This window comes from Rhinoraja longicauda, chromosome 29 (genome assembly GCF_053455715.1).
Source record: "Rhinoraja longicauda isolate Sanriku21f chromosome 29, sRhiLon1.1, whole genome shotgun sequence".
NCBI lineage: Eukaryota > Metazoa > Chordata > Chondrichthyes > Rajiformes > Arhynchobatidae > Rhinoraja > Rhinoraja longicauda.
In genome coordinates, this window is record NC_135981.1 from 14,336,116 (window position 1) to 14,354,505 (window position 18,390).

At 43.6% G+C, this 18,390-nt stretch overlaps 1 protein-coding gene across 3 annotated transcripts in view; it reads right to left on the reverse strand.

Moving 5' to 3' along the window:
- Positions 1–9,751, reverse strand: part of stat3 (signal transducer and activator of transcription 3 (acute-phase response factor)) — a 44,033-nt gene extending 34,282 nt beyond the window's left edge. Inside the window, exons 1-2 of one of the 3 annotated variants that reach the window (XM_078424796.1) lie at positions 9,523–9,751; positions 7,971–8,031 (exon numbers count right to left, since the gene is read on the reverse strand). The gene's annotated coding sequence lies outside the window, so the exon portion shown is untranslated. Of the gene's footprint in view, positions 1–7,970; positions 8,032–9,518 lie in introns of all 3 variants that reach the window. The other 2 variants (XM_078424797.1, XM_078424798.1) reach the window with 2 other exon arrangements.
- Between the last annotated feature and the right edge of the window lie 8,639 nt (positions 9,752–18,390).

Genomic DNA, 18,390 nt, shown 5'->3' on the forward strand with positions numbered 1-18,390 from the left:
TCATCTTGTAGGATGCCCATAATCAACAATGCTGGCTTCTGGATGCCCATAGTGCAGTAAACTATAGAGCTACTGTCAATGATACCCAACATGAATACATTTCAAAATTTGATTGACAAATGGGGTGCAAGTTAAGTCACAATATTGACTCAACTACAGTGATCATTATTTGGCAGCAAAGGACCTACAGTAGGCAATAAAAAGTCTGCAAACTTGAAATAGATGCCATCTGCGGTATCCCCATCCCCACCCCCCGACATTGTTTATATCATTTTATTTTCTATTGTGAACTAATAAACTCACACGATATTTAGTTTAGCAATACTGCATAGAAACAGGCCCTTTGGTCTACTGTTTCCACGCCATCTATAGATCACCTGTTCACACTAGTTCTATGTTATCTCACCTTTGCATCCACTCCCTACGCACTAGGGACAATTTACAGAACCTACAAAAAAAAGAGGGATTTCTGCAGGAAAGAAAATACTTTTCTGATTGGATTTACAATCTAAATAATATGTGAGCAATAATCAGTGATAATTTTAAATAAGCACAACTAAAATGATCAACATCATTGCAATTTTAAATTGTATTTAATCACAGAGGAACACAGATTGGTGCCTCTACCAATAGCAAGGATGTGAGATTAGTTTACTCGTCCTTTGTCATCTCTGCTATCTGTTTATCATTAATCACAAAATCAAACTGTTTTGTGTACAAGGAAAGGCAGACCTTTCACCCCTAGGAAGACACAAGGAACTGTAGATGCTGGTATACAAAAAAAAAGACTCAAAGTGCTGGAGGCAGCATTCCTGAAGAATGAATAGTGACGATTTGGGTGGGAACCCTTTTCGCTCTTATATTGTTTCTCGCCACCACCTCTCAGAGACCTATATCGCCAGAACTGGTTGCACTGCCAACTCTAATCAGTTAAACCATAAGTGTACATATTCACAGAAAAGTTCAGTCTGAAGAAGGGCTCCAACCTGAAACGTCATTTATCCATGTTCTCCTGAGATGCTGCCTGACCCGCTGAATCTTTTGTCTTTCTTTGGTACAAACCAGCATCTGAAGTTCCTTATTATTACTTCACAGACCATTTCATGGTTCTTAATCAATATAAAATGCATGTGCTTGATGTATGGAGAAATAAAAACAAACGGTTAATTGGCTAAGGTTACCATTTTAAAAATAAACCAATAGCCAAGGTCGCAACCTATAAACCTAACCATCTGATTGGAAGTGAACAGGTGTCAGTGTCAGTACTCATGAAAGCAGACAAGTGGCAGCATGTTTACATCTTCTGCAGCCCTGCTAGCATTAGTCCACATACATTTGTAAATGAATTCACCATTTTTAAACTTCAGAAGATGAGGCATATAAGCAAATGAATGATAACTACAAGTATGCTGTTATAAATTACTTTTGCTGTCACAATACAACCAGTTAAACTCAATAAGAGAAATAGAACAAACTAAACTGTGACCAAGATGTAGATACAAAGAACTGCAGATACTGGTTTATACCAACAATAGACACAAAGTGCTGGAGTAATTCAACGGGTCAGGCAGCAACTCTGGAGAGAAAGGATGGGTGACGTTTCGGGTTGGGACCCTTCTTCAGTTTGAAAATCAGGGGTGGGGGTGTGAAGAGCTGGAGGCGAGAAAGGACCAGGACCAATGAGGGCTGGCCATAAATGATCTCAGGCAAGGTAAGGTGTAATCTCAAGAGGGAAACAATATAGAGAACTGTGGAAATGGTAAAACAACTAGGGTGGAGAAAGGGGGCAAGCGGGAGGGGAGTGTAAATAGAAGTTACGTAAAATTAAAGAATTTATTGTTCATACCGCTGGGTTGTGAGCTCCCCAGGCGAAATATGAGTGCTGTTCCTCCAATTTTTGTTGTGCCTCCATCTGGCAATGGAGGAGGCCCAGGGCAGAAAGGTCAGTGTGGGAATGGGAAGAGTTGAAATGGTTGGCAACCAGAAGATCTCGTAGACTTAGGCAGATCGAGTGTGTGTTCTGCAAAATGGTCGCCAATTTTTACATTTGGCCATGCCGATGTATAGGAGCTAATATCGGGAACACTGGATGGAGTAGATGCAGTTAGAGGAGGTACGTATGAACCTCCGTCTAACCTGAAAGGACTGTTGGGGTCCCTGGATGGAGTAGAGTGAGGAGGGTACAAGGACAGGTGTAGCATCTCTGGCAGTTGCAAGGGAAAGTACCTGGGGAGACGATGGTTTGGGTGGGAAGGGATGAGTAACCAAGTTGAGGAGGGAGTGGTCCCTGGGAAGGTGGAAAGGGGTGGAGATAGGAAAATGTGATTCGTGGTGGGATCCCTGAGGAGATGATGGAAATGTCAGGGGATAACGTATTGCTCTTCGCCCCCTTCCTCCGCTATTCCCTACTGTATGTCTGAAGGGTCCCAACCCAAAACGTCACCCATCCTTTTTCCCCCCGAAAATGCTGCCTGATCCGCTGAGTTACCTCCACACTTTGTGTCTTCAAATGGTAACCAAGATCTGTTGGAGAGAAGAACAGTATTTGCTCAAGCTTCATGTACAGGCATGTGTGGAAACAAATAAATTTAAAAACAGTTACCCATTTAACCATTCAACATTAACACAAAACAGATAGATGGCAGATATTTTCCTGAATGTGTGTTTTTCTGTGCATAACTATTGACTGCCAACATTGATTAACATGGTTTATGTTTTGCTTGTGTACGTACTGAAAGTTTGGACATGAAATTGCTTAGAGATTTGCAAATGTTAATGTTAATTCAGTGTTCTTTGAAGCAAACTGTAGTACTTCCAGTAAATTTACAATTCAGGGAAAGGAAGTAGAACAAAAAATGAAGTGAGTGAATTAAAGTCAAGGGAGGGGGGTATGAATTGATATACTATCAGCCAATATCATGTCTCGATTTTCTGAAATAGAAAATTAAATGTGTGACAAGACCCACATCAATGATGGTTGCATGTAAATTTGTTAAAATAAATATAAAGAGAGTTGAGAAAATCAGTATTATATTTGTATTTGAAGATTGTGTTGACTTATTAACCCAGAGTGATTCAAGTCATTAACTCAAAAGATCTGATTATCCAGAGTATCAGCTCTGTATTTCCAGCATCTTGTTTATATTTCAGCTTCACTGCCTACAATATTTTTTCCGAAGTATGACAGATTAGTTGAGATTATACCAGCTAACAAACATGTGGAAAATATTTTAAATGAATTAGCAGCTTCATTCCAAAGGTGAAAGCAGGTCTGGAATGTTTTAATCCTGAAATGCACTGGGATGTGACAACATATTTCATTCCTTTAAAACAAAATATACCAAGTAAACAAGTTATATGTAAAAGTTATTCAGGAGTTAGGAGTACTTCATTAAACACAAAGGTATGTTGAAAAACATCCGCGAATGATCCCAAAGAACTACTACATAGACCTTCTAAACATGGCCCTATCATTTATTTGGTTTTATTTTATATTTGATTTCTTATTTTTCAGAGCCAGAAATCCTATCGAAGCTCTAACCCATAGTGCTTCAAGTTTCCTGCAAAAATAAGGAAATGAAAATAGCAAAGTGTATGTTAACACATTTGTAAACAACCATATCAAACTGATATATTTTAACTGTTTTGGTTTCTTAGTTTTTTTGTTTTTAGAAAAATCATCCCCCCCCCCCCAAAAGCGTGGTATGCTCTACAGTATAAGAAAATAACTGCAGATGCTGGTACAAATCGATTTATTCACAAAATGCTGGAGTAACTCAGCAGGTCAGGCAGCATCTCGGGAGAGAAGGAATGGGTGACGTTTTGGGTCGAGACCCTTCTTCGACCCGAAACGTCACCCATTCCTTCTCTCCCGAGATGCTGCCTGACCTGCTGAGTTACTCCAGCATTTTGTGAATAAATCGGTGTGCTCTACAGCGTGTTATCAGTGTACATTTTCCAACTTTATCTAGAATAGCTGTGAAACCAAACCTGTAGCTATTGTTTGAACAATTATCTTCCATGACAAAATTTGATTGAGCCATGAAATTCAGAGCTACTTCACCCTTTAAGTAACTCATAAGTCTCTGCTCAAATCATCAGATCAGGTCCCACAACTGCAATAGTCTCAACAAGGCTCTAATCAAAATCACTAATGACAGTGATATTTTAACCTTCATAGTCATTAGCAACTTCTGACATCATAAACAACCCAAACCTCCTCTGAACACGGTGGCATGGTGGCGCAGCGGTAGAGTTGCTGCCTTACATCGCTTGCAGTGCCAGAGACCCCGGTTAGATCCTGACTAGGGGTGCTGGCTGTACGGAGTTTGTATGTTCTCCTCGTGACCGCGTGGGTTTTCTCCGAGATCTTCGGTTTCCTCCCACACTCTAAAGACGTACAGGTTTGTAGGTTAATTGGCTTGGTATAAGTGCAAATTATCCGTGTAGGATAGTGTTAATGTGCAGGGATCGCTAGTCGGTGCGGACTCGGCGGGCCAAAGGGCCTGTTTCCTTGCTGTATCTCTAAACTAAACTAAACCTCTCCATTGAGCTCAAAATGATGGGACAGCTTTGCTCATTCCATTCTCATTCATAAAGTCGTAGACAAAAAAAACACACCAAAAATAGCCTCTCCCTCCCTGGTCTGTCTACAGTTTTGATTTTCATAATGAAATTGGTGCTGCACGGAACCATATTCTTTCAGGTGACTCCAACAATGAGTCGTATGTACAAAATATATTGAAATTAATGCTACCTTTTTCTCTTTTATTTCTAAATTAAGCTTATGCAGTCACTTATCACAAGATATAAAAACCCAAAACTTAATCAGCTAGTGCTACAGGAATATATGGTTTACACTACAAACAAGGAACAGCAGATGCTGGTTTAGAAAAGACATAGTGCAGGATTAACTCAGCGGATCAGGTAGTATCTCAAGAGAACATGGACAGGTGATGTTTCGCGTCGTGATCCTTCTTCAGACTGATTGTTGGTGTGGGAGAAATGTAGCATTGATTTCAATATATTTTGCAAATCTGGTGCCTTTATTTTCCCTAGTTATTCCGTGGTCTACGAGTGCATTGAGAGGAATCCTGTGCTTTGTGTATCGAGTCATGAAAATTGAATCTATCTGAGATTTAAATAGAAAATTGGAAACTATTAACTACCAGGCTTTGTCCTGCCCATCCTCTCTTCCTTCCCACCCCCCCTCCCAACAAACACTCTGAATAAGGGACCCAACCCAAAATGACACTATCCATGTTCTGACATATGCTGCCTGACCTGTTGAGTTACTCCAGTGCTTTGTATCTTCTTAAATGGTTTGCACCGTCAGGTACAGTTGCTGTACATGTGATTACAGGGAGTTGAAATGGAGCAATACGCATAACAGTAAATTACTTCCAATCATTACAAGCACACATATCACAAGGGTAATCTTAGAGTAAATTACAACAATACTGTACATATTCAACAAGTCTAGCAGTATCTGTGGAGGGGAAAACACGTTAATGGTTCAGATCAAAGATCTTTGTCAAAATCAGAAAGTAGTTAGAAATCAAATATGTTTAAAATTTCAAACGGGGAACTAGAGAATGACACAATTGGGGAAATGGTGATTTTAACGAGTTCAGTGGGCTGTGATAGTTGGTATCAGAACAGGCCGATTGTGATGAAAGATTTACCGATCTACACATGCCAACTTTGTTTTCATCTTTCCATAGATACTGCCCAACCTGTTGAGCAGTTCCAATATTCACTTATTTCAGATTTCTAGCAACTCGTCTTTCATATCCCAAAATTGCCACACTTCCAGTGTCAGTTTTCCCCTTTTCTTAATGGAGTAGCAGCAATTGAAAAGCCTTCACACCCCAATGCATCATGACTATTTACATCAACCCCGTTTGCTCTCCACACATACTGTCTGACCAATGAGTATTTCTGTGATCTATCATTTTAATTTCAAACATCATGTACCTGCAATTTTCTTGAATTTTGATAATAAAATTAAAGCTGCAAGATGGCTGTACGAGGCACCAACAACCATCCTAGCACATAACCAAAGTTTAAATATAAAATCTGTACATAGCATATGATATAAAATAATTAATAAAAGGAAAAAAATGGCAATACATTACAGCTAAAATGCTATTGAAAAACACATAATATACTTGAGTTCCCATAATTTTATCGGTTTAATGACACAGAATTCCTGTTCATGAGAAACTGAATTTCTGGAATAACCAGCAAATTAACTTCTAAAATCAGAATATCCTACCTCATTCTTGTAAACTCAAGCAAATAATATTACAACTTCACGATTTAGTTTCAAAATTATTTTACAAAATTCAACTTTAACTGTGGGCTCAATTAAGTTTCATTCACAATGATTTGTTACCCAAATGATTTGCTTGAAATGGCACAAAACTCTGAATTGTATTTCCTCTGACTGTAATACAGTACTTTTCAAACTGACCTGGCTATACTGGGATTATTTAGCATTGGAATAGCCTTTTCACCCTTCGAGGTTAGTTTTGATGCAGAAGATTACTACACCAAAACAAGCAGCCTTTGGGTTTGCATTAACGTCACATTATTTTGGAACCACTCAATCATTTGTTATATGAACTGTGTACCAACAAATAAACCATGTGAAGTAGTGTAAGAAAATAACTGCAGACGCTGGTACAAATCGAAGGTATTTATTTCACAAAATGCTGGAGTAACTCAGCAGGTCAGGCAGCATCTCAGGAGAGAAGGAATGGGCGACGTTTCAGGTCAAGACCGTTCTTCAGACTGATGTCAGGGGCCAAAGGAAGGATATAGGTAGAGACAGGAAGATAGAGGGAGAACTGGGAAGGGGGAGGGGAAGAAAGGGACAGAAGAACTATCTAAAGTTGGAGAAGTCAATGTTCATACCGCTGGGCTGCAAGCTGCCCAAGTGAAATATGAGGTGCTGTTCCTCCAATTTCCGGTGGGCCTCACTATGGCACTGGAGGAGGCCCATGGCAGAAAGGTCAGACTGGGAGTGGGAGTTGAAGTGCTCAGCCACCGGGACATCAGCTTGGTTAAGGCGGACTGAGTGAGTGTGTTGAGCAAAATGGTCGCCGAGCCTGTGTTTGGTTTCGCCGATGTAAAGAAGTTGACATCTAGAGCAGCGGATACAATAGATGAGGTTGGAGGAGGTGCAGGTGAACCTCTGTCTCACCTGGAAAGACTGTTGGGTCCTTGGATGGAGTTGATGGGGGAGGTAAAGGGACAGGTGTTGCATCTCCTGCGGTTGCTGGGGAAAGTGCCCGGGGATGGGGTGGTTTGGGTAGAAAGGGACGAGTGGACCAGAGAGTTACGGAGGGAACGGTCTCTGTGGAACACAGAAAGGGGAGGGGATGGGAAGATGTAGCCAGTAGTGGTGTCCCGTTGGAGGTGACGGAAATGTTGGAGGATGATTTGTTGGATACGCTGACTGATGGGGTGTAAGGTGAGAACGAGGGGGATTCTGTCCTTGTTGCGAATGGGGGGAGGGGGAGCAAGAACGGAGCTGCGGGATGTAGAAGAGGCCCTAGTGAGAGCCTCATCTATAATGGAAGAGAGGAATCTCCGTTTCCTGAAGAATGAGGACATCTCTGATGCCCTAGTGTGAAACACCTCATCCCGGGCGCAGATGCGGTGTAGACGGAGGAATTGGGAGTAGGGGATAGACTTTTTGCAGGAGACGGGGTGGGAAGAAGTGTAGTCCAGATAGCTGTGCGAGTCAGTAGGTTTATAGTAGATGTCAGTCACTAGTCTGTGATGGAGATGGTGAGGTCCAGAAACGGGAGGGAGATGTCGGAGATAGTCCAAGTATATTTAAGATTCCTTCTCTCCTGAGATGCTGCCTGACCTGCTGAGTTACTCCAGCATTTTGTGATATAAACCATGTGAAGTAGGACTAGAGAGAAATGACTCACTAATTTAATGAAATATTACTTTACCTCTGATAATCAAAACGTCTCCACAACTTTCTCAAGAGGATGCCTTTTCTGTACTCCAATACTGAAACACAAAATGAATAATTGGGGAATAGATAACAATGAATGATAGTTGATGCAGGGGTGCAGAAGATGGAGGTGGGAAATTTAATGTTGAGATGATGGGGAATTACTAATTATAATGGAAATTAAAGTGCCCAAAGAAAGTAGAAAAACTGGCCAAAACAATAAATGTTAAGGAATTTATTTTAAATGATCTCAGTTATGCACAACATAAATTGCTGCCTTTAACGAACTGCACAATTTGACAAGTGTTTCATCAATTATCCTGCAATGGGTGGATACAAGCATTCAAAGTACTCTCTTTTCTGACCAACGTCATTAAGACTTTCAAATGCCAACAATTTTCTTAGATGCTCAAGAAATGCACTAGATTTCACTTAAGGAATTAAAATTACAATTCCCTAACTTCGATGACAGTACAAAACTGTAAATCAGTTCTGATGACTGCTATAGAAATCTCGTGATCATCCCTATCACAACACAGGAGGCTGTTACTGCACTGAAAAGCAATTGCTTTGACAGTGTTGACTTATTTAAACGCCCGAAACACCAAAGCAGCACCATACTTTCTATGCTACTTTTAATAAACAAACAAAACATTAGCGAGATACTTATGAAATAGATTAAAAGTGTACCAGTAAACTGAAGATCAAACATGAACTTAGGCAACCTGCTGGAACCTCTCAAACTCTACGGCATTCATTAAAATATCACTATATAGTCAAAGAGCCGACCCTCATCGTTGTATGTCTCGGTTTACTTTCACTTACGTAAACTCGTTCAAAAATATCCCAAACTGAATTTGCAAGTGGTCAAGAATATTTTACGAAACAGGGATGTAGTTTGTGTTGACTTTGAATGCAGCAGAAACACAACAACTAACTAACTAATCTAACTATTTCCATATTTCTCTCGCCCCCACCTCTCTCAATCCCGGAACAAATCCTTACCCCCCCCGAGACATAAACATCGATATTTTTAAACATCGCCACCGTCTACACCATCTTACGTTTGCATGCTGACAAAAAAAGTACGCCTATTATTCACTGACAAGTTATTTTACATATAACTTGTTTACTTGGTTATAACTTGCTCACAGTTTAACAGAACAGACGGCAAAAAAACCCAAACTTGCTTCGCCAGCTGGATTTAAGGCCAAAGCCACTGCTACACTTCCTGCAACTGACGGCTGAGTGACAACATCTCCATGAATGCCATCTCCTCCACGAGTAACGCCGCGATGATTTCTACATCTTGTTTATCGTTCAGTTGATTTTTGAACGCGACTCTTTATTTTTTTATTCACAATTGTTTTTCGGCCAAAGTATGATGAAAACCCTCATTAAAAAAAAAGTTGTTTTGTCTTTTGTTGGCCGTGCGGTCGGCAGCGTGGACTCGGTGTCGGTGTCGATGCCGATCCGCCCGCGGTTCGTGGGGCAGGGGGGCAGGGAGAGGGGATGTGGGCCCAGGCCCAAGCCTGACCCTCACCTACCCGCAGCCTCCGCTCCAGCGGAGCAGCACAAGTCCCGCGGCCTCAGTCCCCCACACACCGAGCACTACGGCTGCACCATCCTCGCTTTCACATTCTTCGATCAGCCCGCAGTCGATCACAAAACCGGTTCGGAAGGGTTCCTGGAAGCCGAGAGACTTCAATGAATGCCAATGACTGTCAGGAAACTTCACCAGAAGCGCACCTCCCTCACCCCTCCACTCGCAACCAACCTTGCTCGCACCTGATGGACAGCCGCGCCGACCATTCAGAAGCGGCCGTCCCCACTCTCCTCCAGTCACGCCCCTGGACGCTGGCCAATGGGCGCCGCGCGGAGGCGGGACCAGGCAGGTTCAGGTTTGGTTGAGCGGTGCGGAGCGAGATTGTTCCCCCGCGGCTGTTCCTTCCCGCCGACTTCCTCCCCCTGGCCGCGTGTCCGCTGGCGCTGGGCTGAGGCCCTGCAGCGGCGGGAGGAGCGCCATGTACCTAGAATCACGGGCGGCTGCGAAATCAGCTGAGTTACTGGCAGTGGTGACGCATCGGCCCGATGGCCATTGACAGAGAACAAAGTGATAGCACTTGTGCTCAGCAATCAAAACTTAGGAGTATTTTATTGCCATATGTCTTATTTGCAGCAGCACAACAGGTTTGGAAGGACAGTACTCAATAGATAATATAATAAACAAACAAAAAAAGAAGTTCAATAAATAAAGAAAACCCAATTTATGCAAAAAAACAAAACAAAGCTGGTGATAGACACAAAATGCTGGAGTAACTCAACTGGACAGGCAGCATCTCTGGAGAGAAGGAATGGGTGGCGTTTTGTTTTTCTCGACCTTCGATTTAAATCAGCATCTTCAGTTCCTATACAAAACAAAACTTGAAGTCCCCAATACAATCAAGGCATTTTGGAGTTTAGTTGAAGTTTGTAGACTTCAATAACCTGATGGTTGTTGGGAAGAAGTTGTTCCTGAACCTGGACCATATAGCTTTCGGGTTCCTGAATGTTCTTCCCGATGGCAGGAGTGAAATGAGTAACCATTACATCTCACCAAAAGGAAACAGTAAATTGCACATGTCTTTATGCAAGATAATAAACATTTATCATCATTTTAAAGCTATATTTTAAGCATCTGACTCAAATTGACAAAATTAGACATCTTTTTGGAGCCTTTCTTGCACTTTTCTGTAATGCAGATAAAGCTCTTGTATCCTGATAAGAGTGGACAATATAAATAAATGCACTGTACAAAAAGTGTAGGAAGGAACTGCAGATGCTAGTTTACATCAAAGATAGACACAAAATGCTGGAGTAACTCGGCGGGACAGGTAGTGTCTCTGGAAAGAACGAATGGGTGATGTTTTGCGTCGAGACCCTTTTTCAGACTGGTGAAGGGTCTGACCAGAAACGTTACCCATTCCTTCTTTCATAGATGCTGCCTGTCCTGCTGAGTTACTCCAGCATTTTGTGTCTATTTTTGGTGTAAACCAGCATGTGCAGTTCCTTCCTACACATTTTGTTTGGACCCTTCAAGTTTTGTAATGTTTCTATCCTACTGACTTTGGCATATTAGTTAAACTTGCCTTCGTCCCACCCTCTTTCGGATGTGTTCGCTGGTAAACTCCTCTGGCTTAAATCCCTGCATTGCTTGGAATTTGAGAGCATGTTCCAGAATTGCAGTGTGCTGCCTCTTCAGCAGATCTCAGTGGCGACAGTTCTATGGATACAGAGATAATGCCAACTGCACTCAGCAACCTATATTTAGGTTTGCACATTAACCGGAGGCGATTGATAATACAATCTTTTGAATAAACAGCTGCTGTGATAGAATTTAATTACTTATTAGAACTAACGTCAGTCAACCATTATGTGCTCAGTATAAGCTGACAGGCTTCTGCAAATATTTCTAATCAGTATTATGATATAATTAAGCAAATGTACCCTTCCCACAATGTTCTTTCCTGGTGAAGTTTGATATAGTAGAGTATGTTCTGAGAAAATCACAATATGAATCAGTTCATACGTGTAAATCAATCCAACTTATCTGACAGAGAGTATACTATCCTACTCAGCACCTGGATTCACAGTAGGTAGACATGGGAATCATACAGAGGACACTAACTTTGTTCATAAACGTTTGGTTGTCTACCCTCCCAACCAAATACCTCGTACATTTCCTTGAAAAGTCAACCAAAAGTACATGGTGAATGGTGTCAGAGTAGGTTTGGAATAAACACAGCTCCACGTAGCCAAAAAAGACAAAGCATTGTGAGGGCCCAAGTGAGTGCTCATGACTACACCTTTAATTTGTAGGAAGTGGGAGGAATCAGAAAATAAATTGTTATTGGTGAGAACAAGTTCCCTCATGAGGGTGAGAGGGGAACTGGTTAGATGTAGGTTCTGGAAAGAAGCAGTGGGCCCCAAAGCCTTCCTGACTGGAGGATGGAGGTGTATGTAGACTGCATGTCTACAGTAAAGATGAAGCAGTAGGGTGCAGGAATTGGAAATTAATGAAGTGGTGGAGAGCGAGCAAGGTGTCATGGATGTAGATGGGAAGGGGCTGGACTAGGGAGGACAAGGTGGATTTGAGGCATGTGGAGATAAATTCAGTTGGGTAAGAGGAGGCGGTTGTAATGGACCTACCAGGGCCATCCTGCTTGTAAATCTTGAGAAGATGATAGAAGTGGACAGTGCAGGGTTGGGGATCTATCAGGTTGGATGCTGTGGTGGGATGATCTCCTGAAGCAATGAGATCTGTGATGGTCTGGAAGACAGTGTCCTGATGTTCATTGATGGGGTTCATGCTCATGGGCAGGTATGAGGGGGGTCTCAGAGTGGTGCTGTCTGGCCTCCTCAAGATAGAGGTCAGTTTGCCAGACCACAATGGCATCATCCTTGTCTACGGGTATGATGACAAGTTGGGATTGAGAGTGGAGAGCTGTGTGTTGGGCGGCAGGGAGGGTAGGGTGGAGGCAGTGGTTGAGGTCGGAGTGATGACTTATGCTTTGAGTTGAAGGAACCAAGGGAATGCCTGCCTGAGAGATGAGGCCAAGGTTGACCAAGTGACAAAAGCCCTGTTGCCATTAATTAATGGAGACAGACAAATGTCCATAAATCATAGCAGATCGAGAAGTTTGTAAATGGAGGGAGACGAATGGGTGCCAGAGAGAAAACAAATGGTAGTGGAAATGTGAAATGCAGATTACAACACTTGCTGGAAATCTGAAATAAAACAGAATGATGGAAATACTCAGTAGATCATAGAGCACCTGTGAAGAAAGAACACCTGAGGTGATGTTAAAGACAAAGTCCTCACATGAGTGCTGGCTGCTTCTGACACGCTAAGTGACAGGACCTTTCCACTAGAGGGATAGTCTAGGATGTGAGGCCATTGCCTCAGAATAAAAGGACATACCTCTAGAAAGGAGATGAGGAGGAAATTCTTTCGTCAGAGGGTGGTGAATCTATGGAATTCATTCATTCAGAATGCTGTGGCCAAGTCAATGGATATTTTTAAAGGTGATGATTGACAGCTTCTTGATTAGTACAGGTGTCAGGGGTTATGGGGAGAAGGCAGGAGAACGGGGTTGAGAGGGAAAGATACATCAGCCATGATTGAATGGTGGAGTAGACTTGATGGAGCAAATGCCTAAATCTGCTCCTATCACTTATGAACATTAACAAGAGAGACTGTGGATCTCGAAACAGTTGAAATCAGCATCGACTCTTCGAGGATGAGTTGCTGCTGCTGAGCTGAACTACAGAGTTAACATTTCAGGTTAATGATCTTCCATCGGAAATCAGCCATGGAATAAGCTGATTTATTCACAAAATGCTGGAGTAACTCAGCAGGTCAGGCAGCATCTCGGGAGAGAAGGAATGGGTGACGTTTCGGGTCGAGACCCTTCTTCAGACTGATGTCGGGGGTGGGACAAAGGAAGGATATAGGTGGAAACAGGAAGATAGAGGGAGATCTGGGAAGGAGGAGGGGAAGGGAGGGACAGAGGAGCTATCTGAAGTTGGAGAAGTCGACGTTCATACCACCGGGCTGCAAACTGCCCAGGCGAAATATGAGGTGCTGCTCCTCCAATTTCCGGCGGGCCTCACTATGGCACTGGAGGAGGCCCATGACAGAGAGGTCAGACTGGGAATGGGAGGGGGAGTTAAAGTGCTGGGCCACCGGGAGATCAGTTGCGTTAATGCGGACCGAGCGCAGGTGTTCAGCGAAGCGATCGCCGAGCCTGCGCTTGGTTTCGCCGATATAAATAAGTTGACATCTAGAGCAGCGGATGCAATAGATGAGGTTGGAGGAGGTGCAGGTGAACCTCTGTCTCACCTGGAAAGACTGTTTGGGTCCTTTGATGGAGTTGAGGGGGGAGGTAAAGGGACAGGTGTTGCATCTCGTGCGGTTGCAAGGGAAAGTGCCCGGGGTTGGGGTGGTTTGGGTAGGAAGGGACGAGTGGACCAGGGAGTTACGGAGGGAACGGTCTCTGCGGAACGCAGAGAGGGGAGGGGATGGGAAGATATGGCCAGTGGTGGGGTCCCGTTGTAGGTGACGGAAATGTTGGTGGATGATCTGTTGGATCCGCTGGCTGGTGGGGTGGAAGGTGAGAACGAGGGGGATCCTGTCCTTGTTGCGAGTGGGGGGAGGGGGAGCAAGAGCGGAGCTGCGGGATGTAGAAGAGACCCTAGTGAGAGCCTCATCTATAATGGAGGAGGGGAAGCCCCGTTTTCTGAAGGACGAGGACATCTCGGAAGCCCTAGTCTGAAACACCTCATCCCGGGCGCAGATGCGGCGTAGACGGAGAAATTGGGAGTAGGGGATAGACTTTTTGCAGGGGACCGGGTGGGAAGAAGTGTAGTCCAGATAGCTGTGCGAGTCGGTGGGCTTGTAGTAAATGTCCGTCACTAGTCTGTCTCCTGTGATGGAGATGGTGAGGTCCAGAAACGGGAGGGAGATGTCAGAGATAGTCCAGGTATATTTAAGGGCAGGATGGAAATTGGAGGTGAAGTGTATGAAGTCAGTGAGTTCTGCATGGGTGCAAGAGGTAACACCAATGCAGTCATCGATGTAGCGGAGGTAGAGTTCGGGGATGGGGCCAGTGTACGTCTGGAACAGGGATTGTTCGACGTACCCGACAAAGAGGCAAGCGTAGCTAGGGCCCATGCGAGTGCCCATAGCTACGCCTCTGGTTTGGAGGAAGTGGGAGGAGTCAAAGGAGAAGTTGTTGAGGGTAAGAACCAGCTCTGCTAGGCGGAGGAGAGTGTTGGTCGATGGGGATTGGCTGGTTCTACGTTGAGGAAGAAACGGAGGGCTTCGAGACCATCCTTATGGGGGATGGAGGTGTAGAGTGACTGATGCCTGATGGCACTCTATGAGGAAGTCAACCTGATACATCTCATTCAGAAACCAACAATTAATACGAGGAATAATTCCTGTACATAATTTATGGCACTAATCAGTAGGGCATAGGTCTTTGCCAATTCCAGTCAATGAACGAACAGATGATAATGTAAAGTTGTTTAACAGGTGCCAAGAATGCTTACTGAGTACACAGCAGGTCCCGGAGTTTAATACTTTATATTGGCCATCAACTGGTAGAACTGCTGCCTCACAGTGTCAAAGACCCAGGTTTGATCTTGACCTCGGTTGCTGCCTGTGTGGTGTTTGCACGTTTTTCCTGTGACCACGTGAGTTTTCTCCTGGTGCTCCAGTTACCTCCCACATCCTAAAGACGTGCAGGTTTGTAGGTTAATTTGGCCTCTGTAAATTGCCCCATGTCTAGGGAGTGTTTGCACAAGAGGGGTAGCATAGAACTAGTGTGAAAGGATCATCGATGGTTGGCTTGGACTCAGTGGGCCGAAAGGCCTGTTTATATGCTATATCTGTCAACTAAACTAAAACCAAATTAAACTAATCTCCCCTTCCACTCTTTCAAATTAGAGGAAGGGTCTCAACTCAAAAAAATGACTCTCTATTTCCCTCCTCAAATGCTGCCTGCCTTGATGAGTTCCTCCAGCAGTTTGCCCTCTTCACTGGAAGGACAGCGGTAGTTCAAGAAGGCAGCTCACCACCAGCTTCTCAATGGGCAATAAATGAAGGGTTTGACAGCAACACACAGATCCTGATAAAGGATAAAAAAAATATCAGGGATTGTGGAGATGATCAGTCTCAGCTGAGGCCGAGGCAGAGATATTAAACTTCATCATAATATTTTGTGATCTATATTTATGAAAGGACTACTAATCGGCAATGTGCTTTGGCATTCTCTTTGTATTGACAAGGCCAACATTAACTGTTTGCCTGTATATGTCCTTGGGAAGTGGTGCACTGAGTCAACTTCATGCACTGGTAGTGTTTGGCCATTGGAGACATTCCCGCAATGACCCTGCAGAGGGAAATCCAGGAACTCAAGAAACGTCATCAAGATTGTGAGCACTGTTCAAATGAAACTGGAGTACGCGCTGCCTGAGATAAAAGCTCCATGGAAGGATCTGTGGAGCAAATTAGTAGCTTCAGTCGTGGAGATTTGCATTGATTGTCTGCAGTAATTATCGTCCCCCATCCTGCAGGCCGACGATGAGTGAACAATAGCCAATGTGTGTAACGTCAGTGGCAGGAGTGCATTTATTCAGGGAATCTACATCAACTCACGCAGTTGTCTCCACCCCGTGTCAAAATGCTCTAGCTATACTGGAATTATGAACGAAGTTGCTGCTGAGTGATTGCTTTAAATAAACACTTTCCATCCAGTGTGCAGTATCCATTTCATTCAGACAAAAGTAACATCGGCATCGGTTTATCATTGTCACGTGTTTTTTCATTGTATCTTGTCACGGTACAGGTAACAATAATCATTATTATTGTCACCTGTACCGTGACAATTATTAATGTCATGATACACGTGACAATAATAACAATTCAAGTTACACAGATAAAGGATGATGAAAATAAAACTCATTTGATCTTTACTCCAGCCAGCCGACTAGTTACACCCAGTAATGATGAAAGAACAATGACACGTTGCAAAGTTAATGTGTGAGTTACAGAGGGGTTGCAGCACCACGAACCTGCTGCTTCTGCCTATGTAAAGGGTGGGTGTAGTGAGGGTGGGTAGTGCTGGAAGCAGCCTTGGTGCGTAGTTGCAATGCATTTTGTACATGGCTCCCGTTGTGTTGCTCCTGTGGGGAATAAATGTGTAGGGCAGAAGAGAAGAAGGCTGTTTTGTTTTGTGGAGCAAGTTGATTGCAGTTGGTGTGCTGGCATACCATTGGGGGACAGGAGATGAGCTAACCTCAAACCTGCTTTTGCAGCCATATTATTCATACTGCTACGCCAGATAAGTTTCATGATCCTGGCAACCTCAAAGACGTTAATAGTGAATGATTCCGAAATGTCTTTGGATATTGAAGGGAGGTGATGCAAGCATGTGGGATCTTGCCAACTAAAACTGCAGATGTCAGACTTATGTTGATTAACTTGCTTTAAGGTATAAAAACCAAATACTTAACAATTGTCATTAGGTGATCAACTTGGCACTTGCATTTGCTCCCAGATTCAACCAGGACATGACTTCTGTTTATTCTTGCAGCATTCTCTTCACTTCAGTCTTATTTCTCAGGTATAGGTTAATTGACCACTGTAGATGTCCCCTCATGTGCAGGCAAATGGTAGAATTGGGGGGTAGCTATGGCAATGTGGTGAGAATTAAATGGGATTAGTGTAGATGGATCAACATGGATTCAGTGGGCTGAAGGGCCCATTTCCATGCTGCATAACCATCGCTTCTTCTTGCGTATAGCATGCACAGCCTAACGTTGTAGGTCAAGGGTAGACATCCAGGCCAGGGCAGCATTGGTTGCTGGGTGGATGGCCTTGATGCCACCAGGGAAAAGCCTCAGTGAGCAGTCATTCACGATGTGTGGGATGGTCTGGTCTGGATATCTGCTGTCACAAGCAGGGCTGTCTGTTATCCGCCACTTGTGCAGGTGATGGGCTGTTCTTGCATGGAGGGTGCGGATCCTGTTCAGGGTTAGCCATTGCTTGCGATGGAGGTCAAATCCCGGTGGTTTCACTGTGGGGTCCGTGATGACCTCTCCGTTGTTGGTGTGGGCATCTTTCCAGGCTCTGCACCACTCAGTCTTGGGGTCAAAGTCTTCCAGGGATTTGGCTGAAGACCAGAAGGTTTTGTGGGACTTCAGGTGCATGTTGGGTAGATTGTTCAAGTCAGCATGGATGGGAAGGTCAGGGTTAGCCTCAATGGTTATTATTATTTGCTAATAACCATTGCTGCTCCACCGTCATTCCTGCTAGGGTTCCTTTCCAATCAACTTTAGTCAGCTCCTCCCTCATGCCTCTGTGGTCATCTTTACTCAACAGTGATACCAACACATCTGATTTCATCTTCTCCCTCTCAAATTGCAGGTTGAATTCTATCACACTATGGTCACTACCTCCTTGCGGGTGCTTTACCTTAAGCTCCCTAATCAAATCCGGTTCGTTACACTACACTAAATCCAGACCGTATGTTTGCAACATCTCTTCAGGAAATTATGCAATCAAAGGTCCTTATTGTGGTTAACAGAAACACCAGCACGTGTACAATTTTGCATTAGTTACACAAATTTCTAACCCTTGAATTTCTAGGTCAAGCTTCCCATCACTTATTAGAATTTACAACTCTTCACAAATAAGATATCAAGTGGGATTTATTCTATGCCATGGTGGTCAGACCTTTCCTATTGAAAATGGCCATTTCAGCCACTTGTTGGGCATGGTCACGACCTGATACACATCTGCTTTTCCCAAGGACATCTTGCTGCACATGAGCTGAGACTGCATCATTATCTGAGTAACGTGCAGAAACAAG